The 25,439-nt window shown below is 39.4% G+C and overlaps 1 long non-coding RNA gene across 1 annotated transcript; it reads left to right on the plus strand.

Moving 5' to 3' along the window:
• Positions 1 to 22,810: 22,810 nt before the first annotated feature.
• On the plus strand, positions 22,811 to 25,110 carry LOC122233208. Its single transcript, XR_006210715.1, has 2 exons — positions 22,811 to 22,853; positions 25,042 to 25,110. It is a non-coding gene; the product is annotated as an uncharacterized LOC122233208 (long non-coding RNA).
• Positions 25,111 to 25,439: the final 329 nt, after the last annotated feature.

The following is a 25,439-nucleotide window of genomic DNA, read 5'->3' on the forward strand; positions in this document are numbered from 1 at the left end:
GGTCCCAGTAGTTCATTTTTGCTTTTATTTCCCTTGCCTTCAGACACATATTGAACAAGAAATTGCTGTAGCTGAGGTCAAAGAGGTTATTGCCTGTTTTCTCCTGTTGTGTTTTGATGGTTTCCTGTCTCACATTTAGGTCTTTCATCCATTTTGAGTTTATTTTTGTGAATGGTGTAAGAAAGTGGTCTAGTTTCATTCTTCTGCATGTTGCTCTCCAGTTCTCCCAGCACCATTTGTTAAAGAGACTGTCTTTTTTCCATTGGACATTCTTTCCTGCTTTGTCAAAGATTAGTTGGCCATACTTTTGTGGGTCCAGTTCTGGAGTCTCTATTCTATTCCATTGGTCTATGTGTCTGTATTTGTGCCAATACCATGTTATCTTAAACAAGTCTAATTTTAACTTGGTCTGCTTATTTATATAAGCTTAGCAAGAATAGTGATTGATCATATAGATCTTAAAAGTTTTTTTTTTTTTTTTAATGTTTACTTATTTTTGAGAGAGAGAGAGAGCATGAGCATGAGCAGGAGAAGGGCAGAAAGAAAGGGAGACACAGAATCTGAAGCAGGCTCTGGGCTCTGAGCTGTAATCACTGAGCCCAATGTGGGGCTTGAACTCACAAACAGTGAGATCACGACCAGAGCTGAAGTTGGATGCTTAACCAACTGAGTCACCCAGGCGCCCCAATCATATAGCTCTTTTAAAGTTTGATTTGCCTGAACTTCTCATAAGGAATCTCTAGATTAAACTTTTAGTAGCCTCTCTAGGTCAGAAGCCATGCCACATACTTGTCATCAGACATGCCTGCAATACCTGGAGACTTGGGTGAACTCTTCTTCACGAGGTCCCCAAGATCCCTTGAGGTTCCTGCACCTGCCAGGAAGTGACCTTTTTCAGTCACCTGGTATGGCTACCTGAAACTGTGTAAAGAAGGTATCAGGCCAACATTTCCAAGGGGCTTAATTGTCTTCATGTTTCATAAAGTCAACTTTGTTTCCTTAGAGCTGTTTTGTCATACTTGAGTCTATGAATGTTGCTTTCAAATATGACATTCCAGTTAAAGTCTTGATAAAATAACCAGTATTTCCAATGATATTTTGTTACAAGGAGAACATATTCTTATTGAAGTTATGCAAATAAGTAATTGCTATGAAAGTAATATCACATAGAGTCTTTGAATTTCAGAGGGTTTAGGTAGAGAGAAAGTTAAATGCTTTAGGTTGCTTACAAATAAATATTTATCACCTTTTTGTGTATCATAGATATCTTAAGAGCATGTTTCCTTAATCTGGAAAAGCAAGCATTGGGGAACCAGCAATACTTTATTTATTTATTTATTTATTTATTTATTTATTTATTTATTTTGTTCTTCCCCTTCCCCATGGGTTTCTGTTAAGTTTCTCAGGATCTACATAAGAGTGAAAACATGTGGTATTTGTCTTTCTCTGTATGGCTTATTTCACTTAGCATAACACTCCCCAGTTCCATCCACGTTGCCACAAAGGGCCATATTTCATTCTTTCTCATTGCCATGTAGTACTCCATTGTGTATATAAACCACAATTTCTTTATCCATTCATCAGTTGATGGACATTTAGGCTCTTTCCATAATTTGGCTATTGTTGGGAGTGCTGCTATAAACATTGGGGTACAAGTGCCCCTATGCATCAGTACTCCTGTATCCCTTGGGTAAATTCCTAGCAGTGCTATTGCTGGGTCATAAGGTAGGTGTATTTTTAATTTTTTGAGGAACCTCCACACTGTTTTCCAGAGTGGCTCTACCAGTTTGCATTCCCACCAACAGTGCAAGAGGGTTCCCGTTTCTCCACATCCTTGCCAGCATCTATAGTCTCCTGATTTGTTCATTTTGGCCACTCTGACTGGCGTGAGGTGATATCTGAGTGTGGTTTTGATTTCTATTTCCCTGATGAGGAGCGACGTTGAGCATCTTTTCATGTGCCTGTTGGCCATCCGGATGTCTTCTTTAGAGAAGTGTCTATTCATGTTTTCTGCCCATTTCTTCACTGGGTTATTTGTTTTTTGGGTGTGGAGTTTGGTGAGCTCTTTATAGATTTTGGATACTAGCCCTTTGTCCGATATGTCATTTGCAAATATCTTTTCCCATTCAGTTGGTTGCCTTTTAGTTTTGTTGTTTCCTTTGCTGTGCAGAAGCTTTTTATCTTCATAAGGTCCCAATAGTTCATTTTTGCTTTTAATTCCCTTGCTTTTGGTGATGTGTCAAGTAAGAAATTGCTGTAGCTGAGGTCGGAGAGGTCTTTTCCTGCTTTCTCCTCTAGGGTTTTGATGGTTTCCTGTCTCACATTCAGGTCCTTTATCCATTTTGAGTTTATTTTTGTGAATGGTGTGAGAAAGTGGTCTAGTTTCAATCTTCTGCATGTTGCTGTCCAGTTCTCCCAGCACCATTTGTTAAAGAGACTGTCTTTTTTCCATTGGATGTTCTTTCCTGCTTTGTCAAAGATGAGTTGGCCATACATTTGTGGGTCTAGTTCTGGGGTTTCTATTCTATTCCATTGGTCTATGTGTCTGTTTTTGTGCCAATACCATGCTGTCTTGATGATTACAGCTTTGTGGTAGAGGCTAAAGTCTGGGATTGTGATGCCTCCTGCTTTGGTCTTCTTCTTCAAAATTACTTTGGCTATTCGGGGCCTTTTGTGGTTCCATATGAATTTTAGGATTGCTTGGAACCAGCAATACTTTAAAACAAGAGTCACAAAAACTATAATTTTCCTCACTCCATTTGGTCCCATGTTCCTAATTCTTGTTCAGTCTGAATGCAGCTTCTTAGTTCTGGAAATGTTTACCCATTTTAGTATTAATCTTAAAAAAATTCTTTAATGTTCATTTTTGAGAGAGAGAGAGAGAGCACGAGCAGGGGAGGGGCAGAGAGAAGGGGGAGGCACAGAATCCAACGTAGGCTCTAGACTCTGAGGTGTCAGCACAGAACCCAACGTGGGACTTGAACTCACAAACTGCAAGATCATGACCTGAGCCAAAGTCGGAAACTCAACCAAATAAGCCACCCAGACGTCCCTTAGTATTAATCTTAACAATGTCACATACCTATATTTGTCTAAAAGGTCCTTTTTATAAATCTCCTTGAAGATGAAAGAGCATAAGAACAATAAGTATAAATGACAAAGTTTCAGAAATGGACATGGTTAACAATCTTATGAGAGTTCATTATGTTGCAATTGACAAGGTAATCCAGTTATTTCTGTGACACATAATACTTTGATAATCAGAATATCAAGTGATGACTTTATACCAAAACATATTAAAACTTCAGTAATTGCATTTATATTTGAGCAGTTATAGCATTTACCCAAGCAATACAACCTAAGGTTTACTTAAGGTTATTTGTTTGACAGTGTTTTCAGAGTAAGTTAACATACCAAATAAAAAGGACTAATTGGTCAAAAAGACTTCATTTACAATTTAAATCTTAGGAAGTTTGTTAAAGCCTTTGAAAGTTATAGAGCACATCCTAAATAGGAATACAGATCACCACAAATCTTAAAACTTTAAATTATTTATTTAACCAAGATGGCAATAAGAGATTTCAAAAGCATGTATGTAGGGTTATATAGTCATATCAGATCGTAGCTCCTTTAACATTGGTAAGTTTTAAGTAAGTAATCAAAGACCTGAAGAAGACCAAACCCAAGCTTTGGTTTTCCCAACAGAAGAGAAAAAAACTTTTGCATGTATTTTTTTGTCAAGAGCAGAACAATCCAAGAAAAGTTTTTTTTTTTTTTAACATAGAGAAAAGCAGAATTTTAATCGTATACCAATGTATTTTTAAAATCCATTTATTTTAACCTTAGTCCATCCTGACCAGACATAAAAGTCTTTCCAAAGATTTCCCTTCATGAAACCTTCTACAACTTTCCTTTGTTTTCAGATTTTGTCCCAAGTTACTTCTCTCTGAACAACCAGTCTCATTTAGGACAAAGTTACTTTATTTTATCTTTAACAAATAATGTATTTCATTCCTTATATATTTCTCATGCATCTCCTAGTTTTTACATAGAGTTATTTCCCTTATTTCTTTCAGTCTTAAATACATTTATCAGAATTTTAACTTTTAGAAACCTTAGTCTCCAGTGAAAGCTAAGTAGTAACTAATTGTGAATTGTTACACCAGAATTCTTTGGATGGCAAATTTCTGAATCAATTAAGCACAAAGCATGTTTTCCAACAGTCTGAAATACCCTTAGTTTCTCTGCAATGAGAAACCAAAAGCACAAACCTACATTTAGTAACCATTGCTTCAGTATTTCATCTCATTAGGTATCCAATTAATTCAATCCCATTTATCATGCAAGCAAAACTTTAAAGATTCAGGTTACCGGGGCACCTGGGTAGCTCAGTCAGTTGAGCAACCAACTTCAGCTCATGTCATGATCTCATGGTTTGTGATTTCGAGCCCCATGTCGGGCTCTGTGCTGACAGCTTAGAGCCTGGAGCCTGCTTCTGATTCTGTGTCTCCCTCTCTCTCTGCCCCTCCCCCACTCATACTCTGTCTCTCTCTGTCTCAGAAATAAATAAACATAAAATAAATTAATAAAAAAAATAAAAAAGATTCAGGTAACCAAAGACTGAAAGCTATCTTAACAATTACTATGGAAAAATTTGAGACAAACAAAAATTAACCATTATTTTAAGTCACCTTTTTACTAACAAGTTGTAATGGGTAACATGAATTTACCTGACCTTCGGTAAACCTTGGTAGAATAAAAGCTTCATATTTAATGGTGATAACTCTATCTCAAACCAACAAACTTAAATTAGCTTAAACATTGAATATGTTCCACCTGCATCCACTTAAAGTCAATAAAATTTTCCCCATTGTCAGTTTTTACCTGGGTCACCAGTGGGGGAATCTGAAGTGGGTGGTCCCACCAAAGGGCATGCTCTTTGCTCCTCGACATTGAGGGTGGGAGGAGGAGCCAATGGTGCTTGAGACACCAAGGATAGTATAGAAGCCAGTTATGTTGGCCACACCCAAGGCAGTACAGAAACTGGAGGGGGGAGGTGGGAGGTAAGGGTGAAGAGGCAAAGTGCCAGAAGGCAGAGAGAGAGAGAGTTTTCCCAGTTGTAAACCTTGTCAGCTTGGACAAAGGAGCAGATGCCACATTTTTTCTCACCAAAGTAGAAATATGGAGTCCATGTCAGGCCAGGGAAGACAGGGAATTTCTCTGAAACAATTGGAGTTTGGGCAGCTGCTTGGGAATATTTATTAAAGTCTCTGTCCTGAAGTAGGCTAACCACAGTTGGTTCCAATTATCATAGCTATTGACCCAGGAAGTGAATGAGGGAGAAGCCCTCACATCTATTAGGAGGAGGAACAGAGAGAAAGAGTCAGTGTCCCCTTTGTCAAGGGATGGCTTGTGTTTCCTCCAGCAAATGAGTTCTATCAGGAGGAGGACTTTTTAGACATCCAACGTCAGGAGGGAGTTTACTAGCCACACACATTTGGGCAAACACATTCTTCAAGAGGCCTTTTGGTCAGGGTCCTGATTTAGAGCCATGAAGACCTGGACCTAGGGCACTCCATCCATTTGCCCTGTTTACTAAGGCCATGCAGTGTCAGAGGAGATGAGTACTTTTCTAAATTTTGCTATCCAAATTGTTTCCAGTGGGTTAAAAAGGCATCCCAAGGGAGAGTCCTTGGCCACCAAAGAGAAGCTCCCCTGCTCCTCCTAGAGAGAGAAAAGTAGACAAGGTCCATTACCATGAAAATCCACCCCCAACACCCAGGTGGCATCCTACGTGTGGGATATGTTAGAGTTCCTGGTGTCAAAGTGACCAGAGTCATCCCTTGAATGAAATTGCTATGATCACTGACCAGCCAACCAAGGGCTCCTGCTTCCTCATTGCATCTTAGGCTATAGATGCATGCCAGCATATGGACCTAGTTTGCCTTGCTGAGAAGGCCATGAAGAAACTACTGTTTTTAATCCATGGAAAACATAGAAATGTTCTACAAGGGGGAATTACCCAATTTTGTAATTTAACCACTTAGTAGAGGACATTGATGAAAAAGAGTAAAGATAGAAACACATCATGGTCTAAGAGACATTCCAACACATATAGTCTTTACAGCCAACTTCCTAGGAAACGGTCCCTGGTTGGGTTTTAATTCAATCAGGTGCTGGTTTCGGTGGGCTCCCAGTGGAGATCCCAAAGCAGGAAGCAGCTAGAACAGGGATGTGGAGAGGATCACATTATACCAATGAGGAGGAAACCTCACACAGGAGCCTTAAGATTGGCAGTCATACTGGTCATGTAGGTGATTGAACTGTACCCAAGACAGACAACTTTGTACAAGGACAGGATTAAAGAGAGGACATCACGTTTCTGGGTCTTATTACCACTCCAGCCAGGGTACTAACTTCCAGCCAAAAGGCAGGCTTTCTTCTCCCTGTACAGTATCCACAGGCTAGAGGATTGCAGCCTGAGCAATCGACATGAAAGTGTTCCAATAAAACCATATTTTTTGAAAAGCCCCTGAAATAAGAGTAAAGGAAGAAAAGAGAAAGTATATTCACCAAATTTTCACAGGGTCAGAGTCCCAATGAAAAGACTCGAAGCCCCATATTGGGAGCCGAATGATGTTTTGAGTTGATGGGTGGTGGGCCAGAGCTGATGGTCAAGAAAGAATTTTTGAAGATGTCTTTGGTGCAAAAAGGTGATTTTATTAAAGCACTGGGAAAGGACCTGTGGGCCAAAAGAGCTGCACTGGGGTTGTGAAGAGTGACTGGTTATATACTATGGAGTTGGAGGGGGTGTAAAGTCAAGAGGGAGGTTTTTTTGTTTTTTTTTTTTTTAAATTATTTTTTTAATTATTTTTAAATTATTTTAAATTATTTTTTTGTTTTTTTAAATAATTTTTAAATTTAAATTAAATTATTTTTTAAATTATTTAAATTTTTTTAAATTATTTAAATTAAATTTTTAAATTTAAAAATTATTTAAATTTTTTAAATTATTTTTTTTTAAATTATTTTAAATAATTTTTTAAATTATTTTAAATTATTTAAATTTTTTTTTAAATTATTTTAAATTATTTTTTTAAATTATTTTAAATTATTTTTAAATTTAAATTATTTAAATTAGTTACCATGTATTGCTATAATAATTTCATGAGTAGATTCCAGTGATTCATCCCCTATGTATAATACCCAGTGCTCATCCTAATAAGTGTCATCCCTAGTGCCCCTTACCCATTTAGCCCATCCCCCCACCCACAACCCCTCCAGCATCCCTCAGTTCTCTGGATTTAAGGATCTCTTATGTTTTGTCCCCCTCCTTATTTTTATATTATTTTTGTGTCCCTTCCCTTAGTTCATCTGTTTTTTATCTTAATTTCCTCCTATGAGTGAAGTCATGTGATATTTGTCTTTCTCTGACTGGCTAATTTCGCTTAGCATAACACCCACTCGTTCCATCCACGTAGTTGCAAATGGCAAGATTTCATTCTTTTTGATTGCCAAATAATACTTCATTGTATATATATACATCTTTTTTATTCATTCATCTGTTGATGGACATTTGGGCTCTTTCCACACTTTGGCTATTGTCAATAGCGCTGCTATAAACATTGGGGTGCATGTGCTCCTTTGAAACAGCACACCTTTATCCCTTGGATAAATACCTAGTAGTGCAATTGCTGGGTCGTAGGGTAGTTCTATTTTTAATTTTTTGAAGAACCCCCATACTGTTTTCCAGAGTGACTGTACCAGTTTGCATTGCCACCAGCAGTGCAAAAGAGATCCTCTTTTTTCACATCGTTGCCAACATCTGTTGTTGCCTGAGTTGTTAATTTTAGCCATTCTGACTGGTGTGAGGTGGTATCTCATTGTGGTTTTCATTGTATTTCCCTCACAATGAGTGATGTTGAGCATCTTCGTGTGTCTGTTAGCCATTTGGATGTCCTCTTTGGAAAACACCGAAAGAAGTGTCTATTCATGTCTTTTGCCCTTGGATTATTTGTTTGTTGGGAGTTGAGTTTGATAATTTCTTTGTAGATTTTGGACACTGACCCTTTATCTGATAGGTCATTTGCAAATATCTTCTTCCATTCTGTCATTTGCCCTTTAGTTTTGCTTGTTGTTTTCTTCGCTGTGCAGAAGATTTTATTTTGATGAAGTCCCAGTAGTTCATTTTGCTTTTGTTTCCCTTGCCTCCAGAGATGTGTTGAGTAAGAAGTTGCTGCAGCCCAGGTCAAAGAGGTTTTTTCCTGCTTTGTCCTTGAGGATTTTGATGGCTTCTTGTCTTACATTTAGGTGTTTCATCCATTTTGAGTTTATTTTTCTGTATGGTGTAAGAAATTGGTCCAGGTTCATTTTTGTGCATGTCGCTGTCCAGTTTTCCCAGCACCATTTGCTGAATACACTGTCTTTATCCATTGGATATTCTTTCTTGCCTTGTCAAAGATTAGTTGGCCATACATTTGTGGGTCCATTTCTGGGTTCTCTATTCTGTTCCATTGAACAGAATGTCTGTTTTTGTGCCAGTAGCATACTGTCTTGATGATACATCTTGGATACATCTGTAATACATCTTGAAGTTCAGGATTGTGATACCTCCAGCTTTGGTTTTCTATTTCAGGATTGCTTTGGCAATTTGGGGTCTTTTCTGGTTCCATACAAATTTTAGGATTGTTTGTTCTAGCTCTGTGAAGAATGCTGGGGTTATTTTGATAGAGATTGCATTGAATATGTAGATTGCTTTGGGTAGCATTGTCATTTTAACAATATTTGTTCTTCCAATCCATGAGCATGGATTATTTTCCCTTTTTTGTGTGTGTGTCTTCAATTTCTTTCATGAGCTTTGTACAGTTTTCAGTGTATAGGTTATTCACCTCTTTGGTTAGGTTTATTTCTAGATATTTTATGATTCTTGGTTCAATTGTAAATGGAATCAATGCCTTGATTTCTTTCTGTTGCTTCATTATTGGTGTATAAAAATGCAGCCTGTTTTTGTGCATTGATTTTATATCCTGTGACTTTGCTGAATTCATGGATCAGTTCTAGCAATTTTTTTTTGGTGGAATCTTTTGGGTTTCCATATACAGTATCATGTCATCTGTGAAGAGTGAAAGTTTGAGTTCCTCCTTGCCAATTTGGATGCTTTTATTCCTTTGTGTTGTCTGATTGCTGAGGCTAGGACTTCCAATACTATGTTGAATAACAGTGGTGAGAGTGGACATCCCTGTCGTGTTCATGACCTTAGGGGGAAAGCTCGCAGTTTTTCCTCATTGAGGATGATATTAGCGGTGGATCTTTCATATATGGATTTATGATCTTGAGGTACAATCCTTCTATCCCAACATTCTTGAGGGTTTTTATCAAGAAAGGATGCTGTATTTTGTCACATGCTTTCTCTGCATCTATTGAGAGGAACATATGGTTCTTGTCCTTTCTTTTATTGGTGTGATTTATCACATTGATTGTTTTGTGGATATCTTGTTGAGGATTTTTGCATCCATGTTCATCAGGGAAATTGGTCTGTAGTTCTCCTTTTTGTGGTATCTGTGCCTGATTTAGGAATCAAGGTAATGCTGGCTTCATAGAAAGAGTTTGGAAGTTTTCCTTCCATTTCTATTTTTTGGGACAGCTTCAAGAGAATAGGTGTTAACTCTTCTTTAAATGTTTCATAGAATTCCCCTGGGAAACTATCTGGCCCTGGATTCGTTTTTTGGGAGATTTTTGATTAATAATTCAATTTCTTTACTGGTTATGGGCCTGTTCAAATTTTCTATTTCTTCTTGTTTCAGTTTTGGTACTTTATATGTTTCTAGGAATTTGTCCAGTTCTTCAGATTGCCCATTTTATTGGCATATATTTGCTTATGATATTCTCTTATTATTGTTTGTGTTTTGCTGTGCTGATTGTGATCTTTCCTCCTTCATTCTTGATTTTATTTATTTTGGTCCTTTCCTTTTTCTTTTTGATAAAACTGGCTAGGGGTTTATCAATTTTTTAAATTCTTTCAAAGAACCAGCTTCTGGTTTCATTGATCTGTTCTACTAGTTTTTGTTTGTTTGTTTGTTTGTTTGTTGCAATGGTATTTATTTATGCTCTAATCTGTATTATTCCCTGTCTTCTGCTGGTTTTGGGCTTTATTTGCTGTTCTTTTTCCAGCTCTTTAAGGTGTAAGTTTAGGTTTTGTATTAGACCTTTCTTCCTTCTTTAGGAAGGCCTGGATTGCTATATACTTCTCTCTATTGACGGCCTTTGCTGCATTCAAGAGGTTTTGGACTGTGGTGTTATCATTTTCATTGGCTTCTATGTACTCTTTAATTTCCCCTTTAACTTATTGGTTAGCCCATTCAGTTTTTAATAGGATGTTCTTTATTCTCCAATTATTTATCTTTCCAAATTTTTTCTTGTGGTTGATTTTGAGTTTCATAGCGTTGTGGTCTGAAAATATGCATGGTATGGTCTCAATATTTTTGTACTAATTGAGGGCTGATTTGTGTCCCAGTATGTGATCTGTTCTGAAGAATGTTCCATGTGTGCTTGAGAAGAATCTGTATTCTGGTGCTTTAGGATGAAATGTTCTGAATACATCTGTTAACTCCATGCAGCCCAGTGTTTCATTCAAAGCCACTATTTCCTTGTTGATTTTCTGTTTAGATTATCTGTCCTCTGTTGTAAGTGGGGTGTTGAAGTACCCTACTATTATGGTATTGTTATCAATGATTTCCTTTATGTTTGTGATTAATTGATTTATATATTTGGGTTCCTCCATGTTTGGAGCATAAATGTTTACAATTGTTAGGTCTTCTTGGTGGATAGACCCCTTAATTATGATATAATGCCCTTCTTCATCTCTTGTCAAAGTCTTTATTTTAAAATCTAGATTTTACTCTAGATTTCTTCTTCTCTTATGGGTACCCTGGCTTTCTTTTGGTAACTGTTAGCATGATAGATGGTTCTCCATCCCCTTACTTGTCTCTTGTAAATAGCATATAGATGGATCTTATTTTCTTATCCATTGTATTGCCCTATGTCTTTTGATTGGAGCATTTAGTCCCTTGACATTTAGTGTGAGTTCTGAAAGATATGAATTTATTGCCATTATGTTGCCTGTAGAGTTGGAATTTCTGGAGGTGTTCTCTGGTCCTTTCCAGTCTTTGTTGCTTTTGGTCTTTTTTTTTCTTTTTTTTTTTTTTTTTCCATCTTTTCTGCCCTCAGAGAGTTCCCCTGAAAATTTCTTGCAGGGTTGATTTAGTGGTCATGAATTCCTATAATTTTTGTTTGTCTGGGAAACTTTTCCTCTCTCTTATTTTGAATGACAGCCTTGCTGGATAAAGAATTCTTGACTGCATATATTTCCAATTCAGCACATTGAATATATCCTGCCACTCCTTTCTGGCCTGCCAAGTTTCTGTGGATAGGTCTGCTGAGAGCCTGATCTTCTTCACTGTAGGTTAAGATCTTTTTTTTTCCCTTGCTGCTTCCATTATTCTTTTCTTTCCTGAGTATGTTGTGAACCTGATTCTGATATACCTTGTTGATAGTTGGTTTTTGTTGAATCTAATGGGAGTCCTCTGTGCTTCCTGGATTTTGATGTCTGTGTCTTTCCCCAGGTTAGGAAGATTTTCCAGTATGATTAGCTCACATAAACCTTCTACCCCTTTTTCCTCTCTCTTCATCTTCTGGGACCCCTATGATTTGGATGTTATTCCTTTTTAATGAGGCACTGAGTTCTCTAATTCTTATATCATGCTCTTTGCCTTAGTTTCCCTCTTTTCTTCTGCTTCATTATTATCTGTAAGTTTGTCCTCTATATCACTGACTCACTGCTCTGCTTAATCTATCCTTGTCATCGTGGTATACATTCGAGATTGCAGCTCAGTTACAACATTTTTAATTTCATCCTGACTAGATTTTACTTCTTTTAACTCCACAGAAAGGGATCATATGCTTTTTTCAACCTCAGGTAGTATTCTTATTATCATGATTCTGAATTCTGGTTCAGACATCTTGCATGTATCTGTGTTGATTAAGTCCCTGCCTGTCATTTCTTGTTCTTTCTTTTGGGGTGAATTCCTTCGTGTCATCATTTTGAAGGAAGAAGAAGAATTAAAATAAAAAACAATAAAAAAGTCAAAAGTTGGGGCGCCTGGGTGGCTCAGTTGGTTAAGCGTCCGACTTCGGCTCAGGTCACGATCTTGCGGTATGTGAGTTCGAGCCCCGCGTCGGGCTCTGTGCTGACTGCTCGGAGCCTGGACCCTGTTTCAGATTCTGTGTCTCCCTCTCTCTCTGACCCTCCCCCGTTCATGCTCTGTCTCTCTCTTCTCAAAAATAAATAAACGTTAAAAAATAAAAATAAAAAAAGTTAAAAGTTAAAAACAACACAAAAAATCAAATAAATCCTGCCAGCTCCTAGATGTGTTTTGGTCTGGTTGTTGACAGAAGCTTGGAAGAATAGAGGGAATAAAAAAGAAAAGGAAAGGAAAACACTTGAAAATTAAAAAAGTGAATACAATAAAGTAGAATAAAATGAAATGATGAAAGTAAAATAACATTTAAAAAATTTTACAAAAAAGTAAAAAAATATAGTAGAAAAATTGCATAAAAATCTCTTTTATAAAATGAAAAATAAACATGAATTTTTTGTCTTTTTGTATTCAAGAATAAGAAAAGAAAAAGGAAAAAAATTGAATAGATGGACCTGTGAACAGAATGAGATACAATTGAAATAACATCCAGTTTCCCCTAGAAGTTCCTCTCTGAAGCACTTTATAGTCTGTATACTAAGCAGGAGGAGAGATTTGTGGTATTCCTCTAGAGCGCAGTTGGCCCAGTTGGGCAGGGCTTGGTGTAGTGGCTCTGTTCTCCACTGGATGGTGCTGCTTAGTTTACTGGGATGGATTGTTTATGGTGCATGTAGGCATGTATGAGCATGCATAGGAGCGGTGAAATTGGCGTTACCCAGCTACCCAGTCCCTGGTATTGCTGGCAGAGAACTCTGTGCTCTTGCTGGCAGACAATCAAACACCCCTCTTTGGTCTCTGGATTCTATACACTCCTGGTGTCCACACTGTCTGTGACCAAGCCATCAGGCTATGAGGTGGCACCTGCCTACTGAATTTTATCTCAGATGGGGCTATTTCCAAACCCCTCACTTCTGAGGGCCCTGCAGCTTTGACCCTTTCAGACCCTCTGAGAGAAGGTCTTGCCGACAATGGCCAGGTGCTGGCCCACCCCCTGGTATGTTAACATGATGGTGCTGCTGCAGATGCCCAGAGACTGCAGGTGCCAGCCCAGCACAGAAAAAGTTCACATGATCATGTAGCAGCAGTGGTTCAGGGACTATAGTAAATCACAACACCCATCTGGTGCCAGGCTTCACCCTTAATGTCTTTGTTCCAACAGCAGCAAATGTGGCTGTTTGCTGGGTCCACTGGGACCTCTGAGTGTGAAGAGGCCATGCAGCCTCTACAAAATGTACTCCCAGTAGGGAATCTGCCTCTCTGCGTGTGGCCTGAGGAGCCTTCAGACCTTGATGCCTCCTCCTAGGGAATTGCCTTTCCCACCAGAGCTCTACCACGTATCGAGCTACAGAGTTTCAGACTCTGTGCTCCCCTGTTTATAGCATCTTAATGGAATTTAAACCCTGTCCTTTCTCCTTTCTCCCTTTTTTTGTTCAGTCCACTCTTTCTCTTTCTTTCCAGCTGCTTTCAGGGGGGAGTGCTTTTCCTGTACTCTCCCCCTGTCTCTGTCCTTTCTCTGCAAGCAAAAACAACTCCCTACCCTCCGTGACTTCTCTCTCCCCCAGTTCATCTCTTTGCACTGTGTACCTTCCAAGTTCTGTGGTTCAAGTTTGCAGATTGTTGTCTTAATCCTCAGATCAATTTTCTAGGTGGGCAAGATGGCTCAGTGTTGATCTAGCTGGTTTCAGGGAAGAGAGAGGCAAAAAGAAGTTGCATGCTGCTCCACCATCATGGCCAAGAGGAAGTTTCTTAATGGGATTTCCATATGCTAAGTAAGACTCACAGGTACTGGAAGCCTAGCTGTTGTCAAGATATGGTTGTTTTTTTCCCCTCTAGCAAAGCATTAACATTAAGTTAGTAGGGAATTCCTGGACTTTGGGCTATTGATAAGATATCCCTTTTCTTGTAGTATTACTAAGGTATTTGTGTACTGTTGGAGGCTATCATTTTAACCATTTGTGTTCTTTGTTTCCTTTGTTCTTGGGCAGTTAGGAGCACCTGAGGAATATCACACAAATCCCACCTAGGGGGTGGGGGCATTGTGCTAGCTTGTGCTTGGCCCTTACCTTGTCTTATGGTCTCTCATCAGACGATACATATATATACCCTCTGAATATGAAATTCATTTACAGTTTCTGTTATGTGTGTGTTCTTAAATTTTCTTTTTAATGTTTATTATTTTTGAGAGAGAGATAGAGTGCAAGTGGGGAGGGGCAGAGAAAGAGGGAGACATATAATCTGAGGCATGCTCCAGGCTCAGAGCTGTCAGCACAGAATCCAATGTGAGGCTTGAACTCACAAACTGCAAGATCATGACCTGAGCTGAAGTTGGATATGTAACCAACTGAGCCACCCAGGTGCCCCCTGTTATGTGCACATTGTAGAGGATCAAAATTAAAATCCCAAAAAGCTTAACCTTAGAGCTTCATGCACACAGAATAAGGGCCATAGAATTTCAAGAAAAACAAACATTTTTTATTAAATATTTTAATATTAAAGTTGTTTGAAGGTAAAGAAAAAATAATAGATGAGCCAGAACTGAAATAATTTGAAAGCACAACAGTTATTTTGACATAAACTTCTGCTGAGCTAGGCAGACTAGAAGGAAAACAAATAACAAAAACAAATAAAAAACAACTGATACCACTTTAAGGTCTATTATCTGCCAATTACTTTCATACACATCATCACACCAAATTCTTATGACATTCCTTGAGATTGCCATTATCTCCTCCCCAAATTCCACCCCAGTTTTACATTTTTGGAAACAGGATCAGCAAGGAAAAGTAATTTGTTCAAGATCATATAGTTATTTAGTATCAGAGGCAGGATTTGAGTCCAGATTAGGCTCTTTCTACAACCTCCCTGTTTCTTTATAAGATACAACTAGAAGCTACAAGGATCTGTAATGCCAGCTAGAGTTGGAACAGCTCAGCTGAAACTATCATACACTGGGCTTCAGAATGCATTCAGCAGTTGCTCTGTGTGCTGGAGGTTTGTTACATTGAAGACCCTGAGCTTTAGCCTCTTCAGTATTATTTAATTTACAAACAAGTCTGGTCCCCTTCCTTGGGAATAGCAAACACAAGAGAAGAATCGGATTCGGTAGTGTTTGCTTCCACATCACCTGACCAAACAGGGGATGCCTTATTCTGATGCACCGCTTCCTTCTCATTTTCCTGAAAAGATTCACGAACCCTCTGCCAATATGATAAGTGTTAGGGGAAATGAGTTTCTGAATTGTCATTCTAGGAATTGCCTTTTGCAGCTGAAACTTCACCACTTAGTCAAGCCCTCCCCTGCCATCTGCTCAGCTCCCAAACTGCTGTAAAGGTAGAGAGGAGCCACTTAAATTACAAAGAACCTCATCTATGATGGAAATTCCATGCCATGGGACTCTCTCTCATCTTTCCAGCTTGTTGAACGCTGGCTCCAGAAGATCACACTTTTAGGGTCGCCAGGACACTATCATGAGGTATCAGGTCTTCAGAGGCAACCTGTTTACCAACAGCTCATTGTTCACAAAAATGCATCTGAACCAGCCTCAGAGTCCATGTTTGCAAAGTCATCTCATTCTCAACTCTGGGGCCAATCAAGTCTGAGAGAATTTAAGGAAACCTGTGCCAGTTTTGATGGCTTAGTATCATCTCAGTCTGTTAGTGTGTGTGAGTGATTTTCTGGCACACAGTAGGCACTATTCTTCAGGTCTAATTGTTAGACCCTTCTCCAGTTTTTGTACGGAACCTTCTTGTGCTGCCATTCTGGAAGCTACACCCTATCTTGTCTTCCTGTGCTCAAGTTTTTAGCTTATCGAGGACTGCAGTTCTTTCATGACCAGTTCAGCCCTCCTGGAGGCCTGGGTAAGTCTTTGATGCTTTCTTCCATTGTCTTTCTAACATTTACTACTTCATTTGTTCATTCATCATTTGTTCAATGTGTTTATTAGAGAATTTTTGCCAGATATTAATGCCTGTCTGGGAGATACAAAGTGTCTTAGGTCGTGTTCCCTAGAAGCAGAGATTGAGGTGGGAAGTCTTCTGCAAGCGGTAAACTGAGGGAATGCTGGAAAGGTGGGGGGTGGAAAGGAGCAGGGCTGTTACACCCGATTGGCTATGGACCACCCTGGGGGTGAGTGGGAGCAGAGGCTGGTGTAGACTCCCAAGCACCTCCAGACGCTTCTGTGAGGCGAGGACATTTCCTGTGGGAGACTTGAGGTTGAGCCTTAGTAGCCAGTACCCATGCCATCTGGGGGATGAGGGCACTGCGATGACAAAGGGGATGTGCGTGGAGGAGCAGTAGCATCTGCCAAACACTCTGCTGGTGAATCTCAGGCTTTTGTGTGCTAAAATCATCTAGAGGAGTTTGATTTAAAAAAAAAAATGTGGATTCTTAGGTCTCATGCCTAGAGAATCAACAGGTCTAAGGTAGTCTAGGGAATCTGTATATTTAATCACCCAAATGACTTGAATGCAAGTGGTCCATAGACCACAGATGGAAAGATGTCAAATATACAGTGTAATTTATTTTTTTATCTGATGTCACTGATGCAATATCATTTTCCCCCTGTGGATGCCCAGGTGTTCCAGCACCATTTATTATGGTGAACCATTCTTTCCCCACTTCCTGTAGTTTCATTTTTGTCATGAAACAAGTGTCATCTATACATGGGTTCCAAACATGACCCTCCTATTTTATCATTTCAGTATAATTCTTATCATTGTCTATTGCAAACATACTTTGAAAAATTCCACTGTGGCCTAAAGGGCAAGAAATCTCGGGAAACTCCATGGGTCATTTTGTGACTGGACATTATATCCGTAAAATTTAGAGATGGCCGTTGACAAAGGAATACCCAGCTCTCCTTGGCATCTTCATTTAAATACACTGTTTGGCCTACAGAGTACAGGTTCTGGTGTTTGTAGAAATTGGTCTGCAGCTCAGTGACACCCAGGAATTACTCTGTTCCCCTCCCAGCTGTCATTGCTTCCTTATCCAAAACCTCTTTTACCAGGTCAGCAGTACAACATTTTAGAAAGTGAGTCACCTTTTATGAAGAGCATCCTGTCTTACCTCAGGTATCATTAGGGAAGAAAGATGAAATACAGACTTGGCAGTATTTACCTCTCAGGTCTGCTTTTGAACAAACTTTCCCCTCCCTGCAATTTGCTGTTGTCTCAAATGGGGTACCTATTGTAAATTCAGCTTCACTGAATCCAGCTTAAAAATGAGAAAAACAACAGATTGTACGTATTTTCCCACTGGAACAAAAGGCTATCATTTAAATATGGTTTGATACCAGGGTGCCTGGCTAACTCAGTCAGTGGAGCATGTGACTCTTGATCTCGGGGTTGTGAGTTCGAGCCCCATATTAGGAGTAGAGATTACTTAAAAATGAAATATTGTTTAAAAATGTGGCTTGATGCCAACAAATGAGTTTGATATACTGTCAAGCAAACTCTTAACATCTTTTATTTTTATAGTATTATATGATGCAGGTTAAAAAGCATTGCAATGAATTGTGGGTGGGGAACATGGGGCATAGTGATGTGAGATTATTTAAGTAAAACCATGAAGGAAATTGTATACACACCAGAGATTCCACTGCCTTGTCTTGCTCAATGAGTTCTGGGGTGGGAGGCAGTTAGCCAGCTGGATTCCCAAGAAGGGCAAAAGCTTTCCATTAGACATGGTTCAAGTTTCCATTTACATCTGCAGTCATGGATAGTCAAGCAGTGACCCGGCTGGCCACAGGAAATGTGTGGACTAAAGGAAGGGTTTCCATGCAGACACTTACAGTGCATGGCCACTTCAGGTTCTCAACACTGATACCTCAATAGCACAGAAAGCTGTTTGTTTTCTCCCCCAGCATAGGGGTGTGATCCACTCAGACTAGGCTGCAACATGTAGTTAGGTATCCTGTCTTCATTCTCTGTGAGTGGAAAACCCAACAACTGAGTGTTGAAAACAGTAAAGTTGTTCTGCACTTCGTCACACCGTTCTTGGGGCCTGAACTCGTGGTTTGATAGTCACTTGAGAAGAAGCAAATGGATTTGGAGACCCAAGAAATCACCCACAGACACTGCACTAATGGAAGATGTTCATGGGCTTTCTTCCTTCTGCATAGACTCTAGTATCTCTCTTTTACACATAATTAGCTGAAAATTTTCTTCAGTAGCCTGTGTAATTCTCCCAGTGATGTTGTCTATACTTGTATTTTCCCTGCACTAGCACAGTTATATTTTACTGTTAAATTGGAAATAAAGGTCATTATGTTAATTGAAGTTGATATTTTCTTAGACAGCCACATGCCTAACAGGCCAAGGGACAGTGCTGGGGAAAAAGGGTGGTGAACTGTTTGAGGATGGAATAGAAGTTCCTCTTGAAAACGTTTCTCAAGCTCCCTGATAATAAGATTTACCTGAAGTGTTGGACCAATGTTTGAATTTCCATTCTTTTCCTTTGTGATACTGATTCAGATGGCTTGAGATATATCCCCAGAATGTGTATTTAAACATCCATGTGATTGTCATTAGGGTAATATGGTAAGACTGCCCTAGGAAATATGATTTTGAGAAGGTGATTAGAGTCAGAGAGGCCTGATTCCCAAATATCCCTGATTGTTCCCATGGGGGTATTTTTGTCTTTCTTAGTCCTTTTCCAACCTGTGTTCTGTACCTCCCACCAAATGCCATTCAAAGTTTGCTGACCTTGGTCTAAGATAGGTTTCTGTATATTCTTTGACTATCAATTAAGCCAGGAGCTCCTTGAAAGCAGAGGACTAATATAGTTTCTCTCTGTATCTTCAGTGTTCAAGTCCAGAATGAATGAAAGTAACCTAACCCACCTGTATGAAAAATCATGCTTCCTGACCCCAACCTTAAAGACTGTGGGAAGGAACCATTGAAAACCAGACATATGGTGGCTTTCTACTAGGACAGGTTGGGTTGATTTTCAGGAAGATCTGTATCAAGTACTCTGATCTTGATGTGCTGCAAAGGGTTGCTTCTGTTCTCGTTTCAGCAGTTCAGGGATGGGAAGACAGGGATGTGGGGGGAGCGACCAGTGCAACTTTTGCTGCCCCAAGAGAATTTTCATACCTAAGGATCTCCCGAAGGTATTTTATGAGGATGTCCCAGTGTTTGGGTGCTGGGCAGCAGTGGTCAACGAATAGCTGCACTGGCATCTTGGGTTGTTTGTATTCCCAAACTCAGTCATCTCGGCGGGCAAATTCTCTCTTAACATTTGGTACCGTGTGAAAAAGGAGATGGTTGGGAGGCAACTGTAGCCTGTTCTCTGTACTCCTTCCTTTGTTTCAATGCTCTTGTTGACTTTCCCTACATATGTAAATACGGGAAATGACTAGAATGTAGGTTAGTTTTTGTAAGAAATTTATACATCTAATGCCTTGCTTGAAAAGGCATTGGAAAGGGCCCAGGAAAATAGTCTTGCCAGTTTCCTTAATAAGTAAGCCAGAGATGGCAGTTATGTACCAAGTTCATTACCACTCTGGCCCTTCTCACCCTCCCACTGTCATACATCACTAATAGATGCCTGCATTCTTTCAGAAAGAGAGAGCCCCCGAATCCTTCTTAAAATCAGGTAACTGCCACCAATTAGTCCGACCTGGCACGTGAGATGAAATCTTACCTGACAAAGCTGGTTTTACATATTTCTAGGTGTGAGAATATTATTCCAGTTTTTATTTCTTCCTTAGCTCCTCATGTGGAAACTGATCCAGGCCTTGAAGCCAGGAAGGGGAGGCCTGGCAAATCATGGTATCCTCAGCAGAATGCTGAGCTCAAAGATGTGAGGTGACCAGCTAGAGTAAAGCAGAGTGTGCAGTGGAAAGTCACACGAAGTGAATGTGGACTAGGAAGGAGGAGCTAGTTTAAGGTAAGCATTGGCATCCAGGCCAAGACATTTGAATGTGATTTGGAAAGTCAGTGTTCCTGAAGGCTGGTCAGTGTATTATTACTCAGGGTTCTCCAGAGAAACAGAGCCAATAGGATGGGATATGTATATATACACACCCACATACAGAGCAACAGAGAACAGAAAGAAACAGAGAGGCAGAGAGACAGAGGCGTAAGAGTGGGGATTTGTTTTAAGGAGTTGGCTCTTTTGAGTGTGGTAGTTGGCAAGTTTAAAATCTGCAGTGCAGGCCAGCAGGCTGGAAATTCCAGCAGCAGTTGATGTTGCAGTCTTGAATCTTAAGGCAGTCTGGAGGCAGAATTCCTTCTTCAGAGGACTTCAGTTTTTCCTTTTAAGTCCTTCACCTGATTGGATGAGGCTCACCCATGTTTTGGAGGGTCATCTGCTTTGCCCAGAGTTTACTGATTTAAATTTTAATCACATCTAACAGCAATTTCACAGAAATTATTGGTTAGAACAAAGTTAGTTTATTTAAGTGAAACAGAGTTGATTTAAAGAAAATTATTAAATAAATATCAGGTGCAGCTGGTATAGGGATATGTCGAGTATATATCTTCTAAAATGGCTGAGATCAGAGAATGGTAAGTGACAGAATCCCTAAACTCTTGTAACAAGGAAACGTCATAAGAAAATGGGGTTTAAGGAGATTAATTCTGTTACCCTGAACAAAGGTCATAGTAAAATAATGTCTTTCTAAAGTTGCTTTTTTTCCAAGCTTCCTGAATATAATTTTCCAAATCTACTTTTTTAGAAGTTGTTTATGATTTTTTTCCCCTGTAACAAATAGAAGTTTTCCATTTTATGTAATCTGAACAGCTGGGTCTTTTGTGTTATGATTTCTTAAAAGGATTTGAAGCTTAGGAAATCATCCTGGGTTCTAAATTTGCAGGTATAACACCTTGTTTGGGCATTTGGAAAAGGCTAGTTTTTAAAATATTTACTATTTTCATATATCTGGGATTTATTTTAGTATGCACTATGAGGGATGAATCTAAACTAATTTTATTTTACTTAAATTCCTACTGAGTTATTCCTTTACAAGTTCATGAAATAGCTCTTCCTTTCTGGTGGTGTCATTTTTATTTTCTAGCAAATTCTTATACGGAACAAAATCAGTTTCTGGACTAGCTAGTCTGTGTTCTGTAATTATATACATTTTTTTCTTCTTTCAGTAGTAGATTATTTTAATTATATGGTGTTACATTTAAATATCTAGTGTGGCTAGTTCCATCTCATATTCTTCCTTCAAAATTTTCTGTGACAAAATTATTTATTTTTCTTCCTGTGAATATCAGAATCTCGTTAGATTCTCCTGAAGTTTCATAGAATGTTAATTGGATTTTGTGTAAATCATTATGAGGGTTATAATGAATTTATGTATAATTCATTTATGTATGAATTTATGCACATTTTCAATCAGCTTTTGATGTTTGTGACTATAGGGCACAGATAAGAGTCAATGAATTAATCTAAAATAATAATGAAGACATTTTATCTCAGGTGCCTTCTTCACTTGAGCAATTCAGATGTATAAATAGTCAAGTTGAATTGAAGTCCCTTCATTTTTGCCCCTAAATGTCTGGTGTAGATGTAATCCAACAATCAAGGATCCAATGACTGCCCTCAGGGAGCAGAATAAAAGAAAAAGTGATAAACATTATCATTGAATGGGGGTGCCTGGGTTGCTCAGTTAAGCTTGGCTCAAGTATTGGTCTCATGGTTCATGAGTTGGCTCAAGCCTTGGTCTCATGGTTCATGAGTTTGTGCCCCGCATTGTGCTCTGTGCTGACAAGGCATAACCTGGAGACTGCTTCACATTTTGTGTCTCCCTCTCTCTGCCCCTCCCTCAATCACACTCTGTCTCTCTCTCTCAAATATAAATTTTAAAACATTAAAAAAATCAGTGAATGAATTTAGACACTCTTGAAGGGTAATTCACATTTCAGTTTTTATTTTAACTTTTTTTTTTTTATTTTTTAGTAGTCTCCATGCCAAACTGGGGCATGAGCTTATAACCCTGAGATCGAGACTCAGATGCTCTACCAACTGAGCCACACAAGCACCCATTAATTTTCATTTTAATTCCCTAGTACTTCAGATGGAAACCTATGTATGATCCCTTCTGCAAGGATCTTCACCTGGTCTGTTTTAGAATTTCTTTTTCTCATTTCCTTTTCCCTTCTCATGCTGGTGGTATCTCCTGGCCCTGGCTAATTCTTGGTATTCCTGAATCTCTCCTGACAGATCAAAGCAGTGATCAGACAGGTTGAAGGATTCAATGGAAATGTAATCTGATCTCATCTTAGCTTCATGTAAGATGCAGCCCGCTGTGAACCAGAATGTAATGCTTGGAATTATCTGATTCCTGCAGCCCCCTCTTCTTTCCGTGCCCTGGTGAATGATGGCTAAGGAAATTTAAAGCATGTAAAACATGGCAAACATTGATTTGTTGACTTGGCCATTGATCCAGATATCTTGCCTTCTTGTAGGTAAAACTAAAGATCTCAAATTCTAGATTGTATGTATAAGGGCAAAACATGTAAGGGTATTCACTTCAGTTGCTTCTTGATTCACAGATATCTTCTTTTCCTTAAACTGTACTTCCAGGTTTGGAGCCAGATGCAAAAGCAAAAGCAAGACAAAAAGCGACCAAAATCCAAAGGAATCTCTGTGAGTAGAACACCTGAGCTGCATAGATGGAGAGCGGAGTTGACACAATTGTGATTTGTTGGTTCACAGACATGAAGGAAAGGAATCCTCAGTTTGCAGCTGGCTATGGAAGGCCAGTTACTATGCAGGAAAGCTGAGAACTGGTGAGAGTAAATGGAGAAAGTTACAGGAAAAGAGAGAAAAACTAGATATAAGGAAATTATAGGGACAGAAGACACAGCAAAATTTAGAGTTGGTGTGGACAACATTGAAGAAGTTTCTGGCGACCACTGTTACATTGCTGGCCTCCAATGATCCACATCTCCCTGAATTTGCCCTTGTATTGTGTTCTCTCCTGGAACTGGAATAGAGACTGTGACTTATTCTAAATGACTGGAAGTGGCAGAGGGATCCTAAACAGCTTCCTGGTCTAAGCCTTGAGAAGTTCTGCTTCCAGGCTCTTAGCCCTGATCTCCTTTATAAGGACTCTCTTACTCTGCTGGAGCTATGTGGAGAGGCCATGGGAGATGCTATGTAAGAGGGAGTGGCCCTGAGAGAAAAGCCCAGCCATTCAGGGCCTAGCCAAGCCCAGGCCCCGGCTGACCTACCAGCTGAATGAATTCATAGTGAACACTGGCAAAATCAACAGAGTTACCCAGCTCAGCCCAGGCCGTAATCCCCGAATGGTGAGCAAATGAAATGTCCATTGTTTTAAACCATGAAATTTTGGGGTGGTTTCTCATTTCACACAAAATAGTTGCTGGTATGGTAACAGAGAAGCATTGAAGATAATGGCCCGGTGACTCTGCTTTCTGGGACAGCATCCTGCAGAGAGAATGTGCAGGCCTGGGACTATGGCAAGCTCTGGTCATAACCTTGCTCTTTTCCTTTTTGCTCTGTGGCCTGGGGCAAGTTATTTAATCTTTCAGGGCCTCAGTTTTGTTATCTGTAAAATGAGAAAAATATTTCTTCCCTCACAGTATAGTTAAAGGGGATGAGTGAAAGTTTGGGGCACATAATAAGTATGGACCAAACAAGAGTTCTGTTCCACTTCATCCTTGTGGTTCCCTCCCTCACTGCCCCCCGCCTCTTGGGGTGTGACCTAATCTACATTAATTCTCAAGGGCAGTCCTGTGACCTGCGAAAGCCCATTATTTCTTAGGTCAATTTTGAACTGTGTATTTTATAAACAATCACTACATTTATATGAAAAAGAAGTAATCCACTAAATTCTAAGTGGTGGATTTTTTTTTATGATGGTAGGTTTTGGCGCCAATGTGCATGTGTCTACATGCCGGAACTTCTGCACTGGCTCCTCTGGAGTACCACAGCAGTTTATTAGACTAAGCTTGGGTCGTGAAGGAACGTTACATTCGGTTTATTTTAGTGCAGGAGGGGTGAAGGCACACACTGTATTTCCATTAGATTTTCACAAAAAAGCATTACTGTCTCAATTGTTTGTAAGTCCACTTAGGCAAAAAATGCACATTTTTTTAAAGTTGATTTTGAGAGAGAGAGAAAGAAAGAGAATGCAAGTGGGGGGAGGGGCAACAAGAGAGGGAGAGATAGAAGCCCAAGCAGGCTCCAAGCGGTCAGTGCGAAGCTCATTGTGGGGCTTGATTCCAGGAACCACAAGATCATGACCTCAGCTGAAACCAAGAGTCAGATGCTTAACTGACTAAGCCACCCAGGTTCCCCAAAATTGCACATTTTGAGGTGTACTGGGTAAAATTTGGTGCTTATTGAACCTCTGCCTTCATACTAGAAGGCAAATTAGGGCCCTGGAAAGAAAGTCCTATATTGAGTGTGTGAATTATGTTAAAACTGTACAGACTCCGACTTTCCAAGCCCTCTGAGAGAAAACACACACACACATACACACACACACACACTCATATGCACACCCATATATGAAAGAGAGGATTAAGGAGAGAAGAAGTCACCCTGCTTGGCCTCAGTTTCCAATTTGTAAAATGAGATAGGCAGACTAGAAGGTTCTCCAAGGTCCTTTCCAGCTCTGAGTGTAGGAGACAATCTCAAATCCTGTGCCTGTATTAGCCCTTTGTGGACAGGGAGATTAAAAACACAGGTGGCTCTCCTGCAAAACTTTAATTGCAGAGCTTTAATTAGAAAAAGAATCAAAATACTCTTTCAGATTATGTTTTCTTAATTTTATTTTTAATTGTGTTTTTATTGTTTCCATTTTAAGAGAGAAATGAAAGCTGCAGTTTGCTGAAGTGCTGCCCCCGTTTCCCTGCTTTACAACTGCCTTAGCAAGGTAACGTAAAACAGTTTCTAAAACGTATTTTTAATGAGAAACCAAGGTCCCTGAAATTTGTCGTCAACATTTTTTTTTCCCCCTTTAGACCTCTTATGGGGCTCTGGAGTTTCCATAATTCATTGCCAAGAGCATGACAAAGGATTTTGGCTTAGTTTAGTAATTACCTTGTGTTAGTCTCACTCAAAGTTCTTTTTCTCTTAATGGGTTAGGAGAGCCATTCAGAGGCTTTGATTCTAGTAATTAAAGTTGCAATGGGAGGGGGACCTGTATGGCTCAGTTGATTAAGTGTCTGACTTCTGCTCAGGTCATGATCTCAACAGCCCGTG

This window comes from Panthera tigris, chromosome D4 (assembly GCF_018350195.1).
Source record: "Panthera tigris isolate Pti1 chromosome D4, P.tigris_Pti1_mat1.1, whole genome shotgun sequence".
In the NCBI taxonomy this organism is placed as follows: domain Eukaryota; kingdom Metazoa; phylum Chordata; class Mammalia; order Carnivora; family Felidae; genus Panthera; species Panthera tigris.